Genomic DNA, 14,601 nt, shown 5'->3' with positions numbered 1-14,601 from the left:
TCAAAACTTATTCTAGAGATGGGACAAAATTTAGAAGAGGGAATTGGTTCTAGTGTAATCTTTTTGCTTAAATTTCTTGGGATTTTGTTTAAACTCGATGTTGACATTCAGGCATAACTTCCTGATTAATATGATATATTTATCCCCAATTAAAAAAAAATCAGAAAATTTAGTTCTATGCTACCAGTGTCTGAATGATGATTTCCAGTCTGTAAAGGGTTAAATCATAGAATTATAGAATCATTAAGGTTGGAAAAGACCTCTAAGATCATCGAGTCCAACCGTCGACCCAACACCACCATGTCCACTAAACCATGTCCATAAGCACCACATCCACACATCTTTTAAATACTTCCAGGGATGGTGACTCAACCACTTCCCTGGGCAGCCTGGTCCAATGTTTAACCACTCTTTTGGTAAAGAAATTTTTCCTCACGTCCAATCTAAACCTCCCCTGGCACAACTTGAGGCCATTTCCTCTCGTCCTATCGCTGGTTACTTGGGAGAAGAGACCGACACCCACCTCGCTACAACCTCCTTCCAGGTAGTTCAGCTAATATGGGGCTGTGTTTTGGATTTGTGCTGGAAACAGTGTTGATAACACAGGGATGTTTTCGTTATTGCTGAGCAGTGCTTACACAGGGTCAAGGCCGGTGCTGCTTCTCACCCCACCCCACCAGCGAGGAGGCTGGGGGTGCACAAGAAGTTGGGAGGGGACACAGCCAGGACAGCTGACCCCAACGGACCAAAGGGATATTCCATACCATGTAACGTCATGCTCAGCATATAGAGCTGGGGGAAGAAGAAGGAAAGGGGGGGACATTTGGAGTGATGGCGTTTGTCTTCCCAAGTACCCGTTCCATGTGATGGAGCCCTGCTTTCCTGGAGATGGCTGAACACCTGCCTGCCCATGGGCAGTAGTGAATGAATTCCTTGTTTTGCTTTGCTTGCATGTGTGGCTTTTGCTTTACCTATTAAACTGTCTTTATCTCAACCCACGAGTTTTCTCACTTTTACTCTTCTGATTCTCTCCCCCATCCCGTGGAGGGGGAGTGAGCGAGCGGCTGTGTGGTGCTTAGTTGCCAGCTGGGGTTAAACCACAACATATATTAACAGTGATCTGTGATAAGTGGATAGGGGTCATTAATATGGCCATTTCCATGCTGAGTTCTTAAATAAGCAGCTCAAGCTCACTCATCACTCAGTCTAACAACAGCATGCCTAAGGAAGTCTTCAGACCACAGGCAAAGATATTCCAGGGAGATCTGGGTTCAATACTGTGATATAAAACCCAGAATGTTCAGTTCCAAGGGTATCCCTGGTCAGATGTGAATCAATTCTGTGCCATCAGCAGCTAAACATCCCTGGAAAAAGGACACAAGGCCCTGTAGAAATTTTAATGATAGTTAGACCTGTTCCACGCAGACAGTTTCTGGAAGTTTAATGTTATTTCTCAGCTGCCAGGATAAAAATTTGTATTGAATTTCACTGAAGTCAAACATCCTAAAAGGAATAATTAATCCCTGAAATCAGAATGCTTGCACTTGGACTTCCCTTCAGGTTCTCTGCTGATTCCACCTATCTCATGACACTTTTAATGACTGCATTTTAGCAACAGAGTCACAAGTGAACATTAAGGTTAAATATACAGGCCAAAATCAAGAAGCTTTTAGACGTGTGCTCAACTTGAAATATAAGCTACAATAACAAGAAACAGTTTTTGAGTTAAATCTATGCTTAAATTCTTCCCTAAATTACAGTAGAGACATATGCATATATGGTGATAAAAGACTGGGAAAATGGGGTTACCTGATAAGAATGCATAAATATTTTATTATTACTTCGCATTTCTGTAGCACTTTATTTCTTCAAGCACCACACAGCACTGACAAAATAATACTCATGCAGAGAAAATGACATCAATGACACTGTGTTAGGTAGACATTACAACTGTGACCCTCCAGGAATGCTGCATAAGTCACTGTATTTCCACCTTATGCTTTCCTAAGTAAGAGACTTTAATGGGCATTATGCAGGAAATCCTTGGAAGAAAATCCTACTAGCTTCCTTTTAGCTGTAAAGATTATAGCAATTTATCAGATGAAAGAGCAGCCACTTGCTCTTTTTTTTCTCCCATTACCTTGCAGAGGGCCTAACAGCAATGTATTGAAGGAGATCTGAGGGTCTGCAAACACGCTAGACATGTTTTGACATGTGGGGCATAGTGTAGAGGACCTAACATGTCTGAGATCTTGCTTGCAGGCATGAAAACAGCATCCAAAATGGGCAAATCATGAGCTCACACCCAAGCTTCAGCTAAAAATGTAAACAAAGCTAGGATTATAAGGCCAGAAGAAACTAATACAGTCTTCCAATGTGCTCTCTGAAGCATACAAATCCCAGAATGCTAATAATCCTTTTTTCATATGCAAAAGCCTGCAATTCAATTAGCTCAAAGACTTTAGAAAGACATCTCTTCCTGAGCTAAAGGCAGACATTTGTGATTTACCGTACCCCTTAGTAAGGATCCACAGGCTATTCAATCTTATTGACAAAACCAGTTTTGCATCTTACTTCCTATTTGAATATTTCCCATTTCAGTTGCCAGTTCATGTGCCGTTTTTCTACAAATGTAGAAAGTGTTAGAAAAATAGAGTGTACCCGTAAGGTACAGCCTCTGATTTGCAGCTGGTTTGACTCTTCTCAACTTTTTGAGATCATTTTCAAAGTATGGACAGCAGAACTCATCACAGTATTCCTGTATAGGGTTAGCAAAACTCTCATGCAGACAACCGCCTTGCCACTTGTGTCATTTGTACATATAATAATGCTTCAGTTGTCTTTGCCATGACACCAGGTGTAGGACTTCTTTCAAGATTGACTGTAGACCTCAATTCTGGTAAAAGAAGTTTCTTAGTCTTGCTTATTATACTTCAGAAAAGCCAAGCGAGTTTATTCACCCTTTCTTTCACTCATGATGAAGGAAGAGGAAGCAGCATTTCATAATAGAAAAGACTAGTAATCAATTCTTCACCCTAATCTCAGAAGTCAGGCTGCTGGAAAAGCAGTCTTATATCAAGAAGGCTGTTTCAGCCAAGTTTAAAAAAAATCTCTCTTAAAAAACATTGTGAGCAACTTTTCCATTTTCACTGGGAGGACAGAAGGCAGAAAGAAGTCACCAAGAACAATCATAAGTAGTTCACAACAGCGCAATGCTCCTGTCACCATCAAAGCAAAAATGATAGGTCATTAAACTCTCAAAGTAGGAAGATCCTGTTCTGGTGACAGCTGCTCTATTGTGTAATGCATTGAGGAAGATGCCATTAAGTGTAATTAAACAAAAAGCCTAAAACATAAGGACAGAGACCTTTTTTCTTCTCAAGATGAAAACCCTCTGTGTACATACAAAATTATCACCCGTCACAAACGTCTTCTCTTTTTCCCCTCAGGAAAACAGACAGATGTCCAACTGGCAGGGAGTACGAAGAGTGTTACAGTCTCAATTTGCTTCATGCTACCTCTTTCTAATCCCATTCATGCACTTTTCCGTCATTTTCTGCTTTGCATGCGTTTCCTTGTTTCCCAGGCTGCTGCTTCTCCTCCTCATGCTTCCTATGAGTTTGTTTCTCCCCCTCCTCAAAAATTATTCCTCCATGCCTGTCTGGCTGTTTTTTCTGCTTAGTCCGGAGAAAAGGAGGCTCAGGGGAGACCTCATCGCTCTCTACAACTACCTGAAAGGAGGTTGTAGCGAGGTGGGTGTCGGTCTCTTCTCCCAAGTAACAAGCGATAGGACGAGAGGCAATGGCCTCAAGTTGCACCAGGGGATGTTTAGATTGGATATTAGGAAAAATTTCTTCAGTGAAAGAGTTGTCAAACATTGGAACAGGCTGCCCAGGGAAGTGGTTGAGTCACTGGAGGTATTTAAAAGACGTATGGACGTGATGCTTAGAGACATGGTTTAGTGGTAGACTTGGCAGTCTTAGGTTTACGGTTGAACTCGATGTTCTTAAAGGTCTTTTCCAACCTAAACAATGCCATGATTCTATGATCCTCCTTTATCTCCTCTATATTATTCCCATTCCCCGTTTTTTATACCTGCCCTCTGGATACTTGTTCCCTAATATTGGATCCAGTTCCTTGGTGAGTTTCTCTGCTCACTGAAGAGGTGGGATTCCTTAGATCCCTAGTGCTAGCCAAATCAGTGGCCAGGCAATTTCTATCAGACATTCAGACATTTTTCCCTGTTCCCTGAACTCCTTGTCTTGCTTGAGGCTCTAGTGCTACTGATCTCCTTCTGGTACCTCTCCGGTTGGCAGGTCTTTCTGGTACCTTTCTGGTTGTTGATAAACAGGAGCAAGTTCAGGAGAGGGTCACCAAGATGGTCAGGGGCTGAGGCACTTAGTCCTGAGGAGAGGCTGAGAGCGAGCAGGATTTGTTCATCCTGGAGAGGAGATGGCTTCAGGGTCACCTAACAGCAGCCCCCCAGTGCCTACAAGGAGGTCATCAAGGAGACAGAGTTGGGCTTTTCACTGTGGTACATGATGGGGTACCAAGAGGCTACAGGCGTAAATTGACACAAGAGACATTCAGACTTGGATATAAAGATAAACTTTTCACCACAAGGACAATTGTGCAGTGGAACAAGGGCCCAGAAGGGTTGTGGAATCTCAGACCTCAGTAGTTTTCAAGATCCAGCTGCATAAAGCCCTCAGCAACCTGGTCTGACCTCATTTCAAACAGGTTGGACTAGAGACCTCCTGAGTCCCTTCTAACCTTAGTTATCCCATGATCCTATAATAACCTCCTTCAGTGACTAGCTCTTTAGTCAGAATAATAAGACCTGACATTTTTTAACCCTGGCAGTTCTTAATTGATGACCAGTTTAACTATGGGATAATCATGGCAAAATGGCAGCTAGGTGTGTCAGTATGGGGTGTCATCATACTGGCAGTATGGGGTGTCATTGATTTCTTTTGGCTAGTGAGTGGCTCCTGAAGCTCTCTCAGCACGCAGATGATAGTTTATCCGGACACCTAAATTTAGAAACTTTTCCTGAGTTAAAATAAGATGAGCTAAAACTCCAGATATTTCTGTCACTTCATAATACAAAAATACTTCCAGTGAGACCAATTGAAGCCACAGTGAAAAGTGTCTCCAATAAATAGCTTATTTGCAAAACAACCAAACAAAACAAAAAAAAAAAAAAAAAAGCCTTTTGTGACACAGTTTTAAGCTGGATAAAAGGTAGTCTTATATTTACAAACCCTCCCATGAGCAGAAGATATTCCCCATCTCCTGCATTTCTCTCAAAGACCTGTTCACTCAAAATATTGCAGACGAAGGTTCAGTTTTTTCCTCTGCCAGAGGGGAAGCCATACCTCTGGAAAACGTTCTAATCAACATATATGATGTAGTCCAAGATTGAGCAACGTGCTTGAGGGAAAATTTTAATTGGTTTGCAGCATAAAACATTACATGAAACTTTTGTAGTTTCCAGAGCAGTGACCAAAATTGGATGTATTTCCACTTCATAATGAGCTTAATTACCAGTTTGCAGATTCAGAGCTGTATTGACACTTTGCACAAAGGAGCACCTTGCACAAAGGAGATGTCACTTGGCACCTTCACACATTCCTGGCCTGCTGCACTGGAAAACTAGAATAAAAAAACCAACTCTGCCGAGTCTGGGCTAGTTCCCAGATAGCTAAGTCAGGAGGAAAGACTGTCTCCAAAGCTCTCAACCTGTTGCTGCCTTCTCTCCACCTCCTTCTGCTCTGCTCTTGCTACAAACACAGCTTCTCTGGCTCAGTGACCAGCTGAACAAAATAGAACGCTCTTCCAAAATACAAACACACCCAAATAATTTGCTGAAATCTGGAATTATGGTCATATAGAAAATGTTCAGCTTTCATCAAAAATTGATTTTTTTCAGGTTTCCTTTTGGTGAGGGTTGATTCATATTTTTTCCATGGACATGTTTATCCAAACAGATAAACTCTTGCATGGCCCTAACCCAAACCCTTTATTTGAAATCATTTCCAAACATTTTCATTTTGAACTGAAACAAAAATCTGTTTTGAATTTTAAAGCAAGGACAGGAATATTCAGGCAATTGAGAATCTTTAAAAAACCAAAAAAGAGCACGAGATACATGAGAACAGAGCCCTTCTGGAAGCTGCCTTTCTTTCAGGGAACTGACATTTTTTCAATAAAAGTATTTTCATAAACCCAGCATAGGCAGATCACCCAAATCTTTGGTAACTTTTCATGCATTTTCTGTAGAATCACCCAAATAATTTAGGTTGGAAGGGACTTCCAGAGGTCGTCTAGTCCAACCCCTACGCAAAACAGGGCCAGTTAGGGAAGGTTGCTCAGGGCCTTGTCCAATTGGCTTTTGAGTATCTCCAAGGACAGAGACTGTACAACTTCTCTGAGACTCTGTTCCACTATTTGACCACACTCCTGGTGAAAAAAAAATCCTGATGTATATAATCAGAATTTCTCATGTTTCAGCTTGTGTCCATTGCTTCTTGTAATTTCATGGTGCATCTCCAAGAAGAGTTTGCCTCTGTCTTCTCTACACCCTCTCTGAACACAGATTTGTGCATGTTAATGTTTGTTATTCATCTACTAAGCTGCTGCACATACTGTGGTTTGTCTTTCCTCACAAGCACACAATAGACTGTTGAGTTTATTTTTTTCATTTCTTTTTTGTTCCTTTTTTTAAAGGGCAATTGGCTGTAGTTTTTGTAATTATCTTAGTTCTAATCACTTTTACATGTGGATTCAGGTTAAAACACTTTTCACTACCTTTCTTAAATTATGAATCAATCACTTGCAGCTTCCTAACACAGTCCACTTCTATCTCTGACCTTCTCAGAGAGCAGCTCTGAACTTAGTTCTCTTTATTTCAGAGGGGTACTCATCAATTCTGACTTGCGATACTTTGAAATCAAAGGATGGGAATAAAACGCTCCTGTCTATATCAGTCATTCCATTACAAATTCTTCACAGCTTAAAGATACCTTGCTTAGAAACAGAAGCGTGTCATTTACTTTGCACGCCATCTTATTTAAACCTCTTTTTATTACGCTCTTAGATTTTCCTGATCATTGAAGGCCTAATGCTTCCCTGGTGGTCTCTGCATGTATCCAAAGAGAGCATTCTTTTCTTTTTGGACAAAGGAAATCAGACATGTGGCAATATCAGAAACAATTACTTAAAGCCTAACTTGCATCTTAATGGGTATTTAAATAAAAATCTATCTTAGGCAAACAATTTTGTCATATGCAGGAAAAATATTCTCTTCATGTGTGTGAGGTCAATGGATTCCCACAGTGCTATTATTTTACAAGCTAGATTTAATGAAGACCCAAAATTCCCCCTAGTTAGAATTATGGGTGGGCTATATTTTACTTATCTTCAGTCTTTAACTGTTTAGCATCCAGTCTATGCTGTTTCCATCCATAGTCAATGACAGTGGGTAGCTCATCCAAAGTAGATACTTCTAGGATGGGATGAATCACCTTCAACACATTTGCAGTAACTATAGACAGAGCCAAAATGGACTTATTTAGCTCAGATGCTGCTGTTGGCAAAAGTTATGGGAGATTCCACCTTCTCCCCATGTTATCCCTGTTAACCAGGGTGTGCCTGGCTTTGCCTATTGCTTTGATCCAGCTTTGAGCCCATGGGTGCTATCAGAATTTAAGAATAACAGCAAGCCATGACAGTCTAATTACAGAAACCCTTGGAAAAATATCTGGAGTTTTGTCATACAACCTTCCCTCCTTTCTCCCCTTGGGATGTCAAAGTCTGTTGATGGGCAACTTTAGAGTCCTGCATGACCTCTCTCGTTCCCCCAACCACCTTATGCGAGGAAACAAAGTCGCTGTTTCAAAGCAGATGTGATCCGCTTTCACCATGCAGAAATCATTCAGGCATTTTCCATACATAGCTACAAAACTTGTCACTGTATGTAGACAGATGTTAGATTGATAATAAGCACGCATTTGAACTTGAGGCCCCCAGCCTGCAGTGTTGGTGGCTGCTCCCTGATATCAAACATCTTCTCTTGCCAGGGTGCCTTATCTGGAAAGCAAGCCAACAGACTTTTTTTGGAAAGCATGGATAGAAATACCGTTACTTCCAAGGAAAGATGGTCATGCAGAGGAACTCAATCAACTTGCAAACACTTACCTCTTAAAAAAATTAGAACAGCTCTGCAAGTAAGGACTAAAAGGCTGAATGTGCCTGGCTCTTCCTCTTCCAGAAACCGTTGGAGACCAGCCTACAACTATGTCTAAACTAATATCCAAGCAAAGCAGATGCAAAGACTTGAGGAGAGTCTTGGCCTCACACCAGACGGACCATGAAGCAGGCGCTACTGGCATAGGAGTGCCAGAAAGTCCCCACAACAGCAGAGTGACGGGGTCAGCAAAATCTGCCCTGTGCTCTTCTCCCAGGGTACATTCTCAACTGAGTGGTTTAATGTCACGAGGAAGTAAGCAAGCTCCCAAGATACTTCAGCAGGGAGCCTGGCTCCATTCTCAGATTTTTTTCTTCCTGCCTCAGCCACTGAGGCAGTGCAGGCAACAGGTGACCCCAGCCACAAGAAGGAAGATGAAGGACCCCAGAGACTTACTTTGCTCCCCTTCCCTGGGCCAGCAAGGGTGGAAACAAGCGCAAACCCAAACTGGCCATGTAAGGGATCTAGGCCACAGCCACCCAATATTGGAGTGCGGCACCTACTCAAAGTCTCTGAAGAAGGAAAGTCTGTCACTGCCACTGAAATTGTCCATTTTACTGAGAGGTTTTGAGCCAACCCTACACGTACATAGAGCTGTGAAGTTTTAAACTTCGTCTGCACTACAGAAGAGCTGAAAATCAGGCCCGCAAAATGAAAATTTTAAATTGAGAGGGTATTGATCCCTAAAGAGGTTAAATATTTAGAATAAGGAAAAACAACCAATCGCATGAGTTTCTCAGAGAACAGCACCTGAAGAGTAACACAAAAAATCAACAACACCTTCATCAACAGGACTGGTAATATTCAAACAGGTTGACTCAAAACTTAACAACAGACAACAGCACAGCATATTGCTACGGTAGATATTGCTTAAAAGCTTCATGGAGAGGTGGCCTTTTTTCTGTCATTTTATTATGGGTGAACTAAACAACAGAAGCTTCTCTGGTATTAATGCATTGAATTAGAGCTCTCACAGTTTCAGTTGTCTGCTTGGGCTCACTTGAGACTTCCTGTGAGACTTTGAGCAGCTCACCTGAGCTATCTGTATCTATGGGATCTATTTTTAAAATGTAGGTGATACACCCTTTTCTCATACAGGACTGCAGGGAGTAAGCCCAGATATCCTGTCCTGGGGACGGTATGCATAACTGACTAGGTAAAATTGTTGCAAATTGTTCACCTGAAAACTTAAGCAGATAATAGTATAATATTTGCAAATAATCAGGTTTCTTTTCCGAAGTGGAGGTAGACCTGAGTTAATTTTTTTTTTCTTATACTACTATATTTATACAGCTTGTACCTTTTTTCTCTTTATTTCCCCATAGGGCACTCACATAAAATATTTACAATAAACTAAAAAAATCTGTGGTTGCTTTATTAACATCAAATTCACTTCCACAGAATCCACTTAATTAAAACTCTGCCCAGAAGACTGCTTCACAATTCATGGACATCTCAACCATCCTTTAAGCAGGGTAAAAAATAGTGAAACAGCAATATTTATTATATCGCAAATATGTAGGTATTGGTAGTAATTCAAACTTTCTTGCTAATAATATAGCTCCAAAACTACTGCCTCTGTGGGAGCCATTGCTATTCAAATAACATTGTGCAGTGTTATTCATTTTGAATAAAATTCATTTTGAATTGCGATTGTACCAGGAATTATTTCAAATTCAATTCTGTTCGTGCTGCAAACCTGGCACTTCAGTTAGGTATGTGCATAAAAACGTCTGTACATATGTACGAGAAAAGGGAAGATTTTCAAAGGAATAGTGCATTAGCCTCACCAGCTGTAATAGGAAGAGAGTCAGCTCTCAGATCAACATAGTCTGGAGCCAGAGAGCATAGAGTGCTCTCAAAGAAATCATTAAATGACCTTTCTGTCCAGACAGTGTCTCTGCATTGACCAGGTCTCCCTGAAATTTTAGCAAGAGAACTGTTCCAAAATAAGTCCTTAAGCTAGTGACAAAAAACATCTATTTTCCATAATGTAGGAAAGGAAGGACTGAACACTACCAGTCTGCATCCTTTTAAATGCAAACATTTCAAGAAAATCATATAAAAATGTACAAATTTTTTTTTTGCCTCTGGTAGTTTTTGCAAACTTATGAAAAGCATGAATGCCCATTGAAGGTGCTGTGAGCTGATGCCCCAATCCTCTGCAGTCAGTACAAATTCTCCGGGCAGCTGGATGAAAACCCAGGTCATTGGTAGCACATACAGACAACTGTAGCATGGCAGTTCTAGTTGGTCTTCAAGGCACTAAAGCGTTACAGGGGAAGGAAGAGAGGAAGAGGGGAGCCAAGGGTGAAGAAAAGTAGTTCATATTAAGATTAATTCTGTGTTAACTGAGATCTGCCTTGATGCCAGACATGAGGAAATGTACCTTCCCAGACTGGCTATAAGGCTTCAGAAAGTACCCAAGCAGTAGTTTGGATTCCAGAAAGCTTTATTTTTTTTCTGTTGTTTTTTTTTAAGCAAAACACCCTTGGTTCCCTGTGAGTTTGCTATTCTGTAATAAGCTCACTTGAATAATCTTCAAAAATAAAATATACAATAAAATGGACTTTCACTTTGGTTAAACAGCAGATGTTCCTGGTTAGAGTGAAGAAAGCAAACAGATTTGGATATTGCCCCATGCAAAGTGACAGTCATGCTGCATCCTCAGCAACAGTTAGTATCAGACAATGCTTCTCCAAGTGTTAAAAACACAGAAATGGGGCTTTGATGTTATTTTTCATCACATTCCAAGCGTCTTAGGATAGTCCAAGGAAGGACTGGTTCTATATTGGTGCAAATTCCCATTGGGGAAAATCACTTCATATATTTTCCCCAAATAAAATGCCTGACCTTTCACTTAGTGAATTTTGTGACTGTAGGAATAAGACACAACTTTAACCAGAGTCAGGATGAACATTGCCTCGTGCCAGCACTCAGTATATCCTCAGGCAATGCAGTGTGAAATCAGCACATATGAACTCAAGTGTAGTTGCATTTGTATTTTCCAGGGACTAATATAGACTTTCTTCTTGGTGTTTTCTTTTTGACTTACAGTCCACAGCAAGCTGCAGGAAGCGATTCAAAGCAACAGCAGGATGGTCATCTTCAGGTACATTTTAATGGCTCACACTGAAATTCTGCTGTCAATATATTTTTACCTGCAGACTTTTATGTTAAAATAGTTTTTTTGCAGCGATACAAAAGTAATGCTCACTAATAAGCAGACCACCAGATGTCCTCCATGGCTAGGTCTGTACTTCACATATATCCACAGCACAGTTCACCTATTCTATTAGCCCACATGCCAGACCCAGCTGACTGTTGAAATGGCTCTTTTGGGGGAGTAGCAACACCGTGTGGGACACCAGAGAGCCAGGCTGTAACCCAGAGTCCCCAAGAAACCGTAGCAGCAGGCACACTTACTACTGTGGCCTGTCACACGCATCACAGCAATTAACTTATAGACCAAAAATGAATGTCCCCATGTTCATCCACCAGGTATGTTTTAATCTGCTCTTTTTATTCTTTCTTCTTACCTCCTACTTTCCATCAGTTAAAACTAGGGCATGAAAGATGCCTTCACTGGAAGGGAAACATGGTCAAATTTCCCGTGCTTAGAATGTAGGAGAGTCTAATGCAAGCTTTCACTCTCAGTCATTTGTATGGATAGCTGCAAAATTGTTGCACAAACTCTCCCAAGGCAGTAAGGTTCTATGGTAATGGTAGTATTAGTCTGCACTTGTTTGAAAAGGACTGTCAGCACCACTTTAAATTTGACAACTGCATTGTCAAACGTGGACCGACGCTCCAAATGAAATGTTTTCAAGACCATGTCTGCTCCTCGCTTTACTGATTCTTCCTTCCCCCGGGTCTTAGGAAGATTCTTTCCTCTTGCCCTTGCGCCTCAAGTGTGGAAACCCTCACAAAGCTCCACAGAAATGAAGGTGTCAAGGTCTGCACAGAGCTAGGTGGAAGACCATTCATACTCAATGTCAGGCTTCTGTTTTTCTTCACTAGTACAGGTTTTGTCATTTGCTTCTAACACAGCAAGTAATGATAATATAATAAAATAATATTGCCTTCCAAAGTTAACAAGTTGGAGATGTATCTATTATTCTTCTACTGTTTTACCATTCTTTTAGCCTTTCTTTTTGCAGAACCTAATTTTGGAACACAGACAACTTGACAGCACCCTATTCATGACATGTAGAGGTCAACATTTCTGGAAGTAATTATATTCCAAATAAACAATGTTCAAGTAAAAAAACCCTAACTTTTCCTTTAAGTAGGTGTCTTATCTACGTGTTTAGCAGTGAATCATTGCACCCAGTTTAATTCAATATATGTGGCAAAACAGCGTGGGTTCAGACTCTGGGTATCTGACAAACCTTCTTCTGCCTCCGATTCAGAGGAGATTTCCCAGCTCTCAATAATTCACAATCAGGTCTTTATCCCTAGAAGTCCACGATTCAGCCCTCAGGAGACAAAATTCACCTCCTCAGATAATGAATGCTCAGTTCTAAATTTTAACTGCTCAGGGTCTCTGTTGTTTGAAAGAGCTTCACGAGCCAGGATGAAGTTTGTAATCTTTTGCTCAGTCAGGGCTCTGTGTCTGAACCCTGGCTAATCTGAGTCATTTACAGCTAATAATTTAGGAATATGGATCAAGCCCGGGAGGTTTGTTGGTCAAGATGCAGTCACCACCAACAGTGATGCACTGAAATTTCAAAACTGAAATTTGGACATTCAACACATATTCTAAATTTGCTATTATTTTAAACATGCCATCGTTACCTTTCTTCGTGTCAGTTCTTAACTAGTTACCAAACCACTTACATCTCATCAGGGATTAGTTCAGTAGGCAGTTTAAGTAAGCTTCAGATCTCAAACTTTATCCATTTTTCACTTGTAAAGAGAAAAATAATATTGCAGTAATTTTTCTGTAGGGAAAACCTCATTTTGGGGATATAAGTCACAAATGATTTCACAGTTTTTGTTCAAACTTTAAAAAGAAAATTCACCTTCAGGCACCACTTAATCACAAGGAAAATTCATGCAAAAAAAGTAGAGAATTTTTTGAAACATATCTGTTTGAATGTAATAGAGGCAGCACTGGTGCCAACTGATATGCATTGTTAAAGAATTTCGTGAAGTCAAGGTCTCAAGCATAATATTTCATAAGGAGGCTGAATTCGTTGCAAACTCAATAGTCATCTTTTGTGTAATGCATTCAACTTTTCACAAAGAAACAGCCATAGAGTAGAATTACTAGAAAGTTCCTTTTAATCTTACCAGGAAGAGAAGCTGTTCTAATCTTGATGCTTAAAAATATTTTGCATTAGGAATCATGCCCTGAAGATAGTGCACAGAGCATAAAGAATGGTAGAGATAAACTGAAGGTGAAAAAACTCACTATTTTCCCAGTTATTAAAAGAGATATACAGTAATTTTGTACCTTGCCTAACTGCCAGTTATACCAAATATCAAGCTTTCCAATTTCCAAGCTTTCCTTTTAGACTAAAGGAGGAATCAGTGTTAAATAACAGTATCCAGGGAAACAAAACAAGCTAGACATGACATTAATTCCCTAATATCTCTGGAGGTAATGTCCAAGCTCCCAGAGTAGTGGCCAGAGACCTTAAGGCAGCTGACCCCTCTGACAGAAAATCTTGGGTAATTGTACACCAGCCCACAAAGTTTTCATTCAGAAAGAAAATAAAAGATTGAGTGTGATAAAACACCCAATCTAAGAGAACCTGTTGTTTAATAATACATGAAGATGAACCTCTTAAGGATAGTTTAATTTCCCCTAATTTTAGCTGTCTAAAATTCAGGTGCAGGCCTAACGAAGGATTTCTCTTATCGCCAGAGAAGAAAGGTCAGTGCCTCGATAGGCAATTTAACCCACCCCAAGTTTGTTGTCATCAGAACTCTTCCAGAGTGGAATTCACTGCCAACACAGCGGGATTTGGATTATATGTCCAAGCAGGATGGTACAAAGGAATAAGGTTTTTCAAAACTACTCTGGAGACAGATTCAGGGATTGAACAGCATCTTTTCTAAACAAACATGAGCTTTTAAAAACATTTCCACAGAAAATTCAAAAAAGTTATATTTAACAAAAAAGGAATTGGAAAGGAATTGGAAAGGAAATCAAATGGCCACAAGTTTTTGACCATTTGTATTCAGTTCAGTTCAAACCCTGCATAAATGCAACCGCGATGTCTCTCCGGTTAAGTCAGAAATGCAGGATTGGAACCCAACCATCCATAATCACATAATACAATATAAAAGCTATATCCCAAAGGATCTGCAGAGCATCCTCACCAACTTGCTTCCCTCTGCATTTC

Source organism: Aptenodytes patagonicus, chromosome 1 (genome assembly GCF_965638725.1).
Source record: "Aptenodytes patagonicus chromosome 1, bAptPat1.pri.cur, whole genome shotgun sequence".
Lineage (NCBI taxonomy): Eukaryota > Metazoa > Chordata > Aves > Sphenisciformes > Spheniscidae > Aptenodytes > Aptenodytes patagonicus.
Note: the sequence above shows the minus strand (reverse complement) of the source record.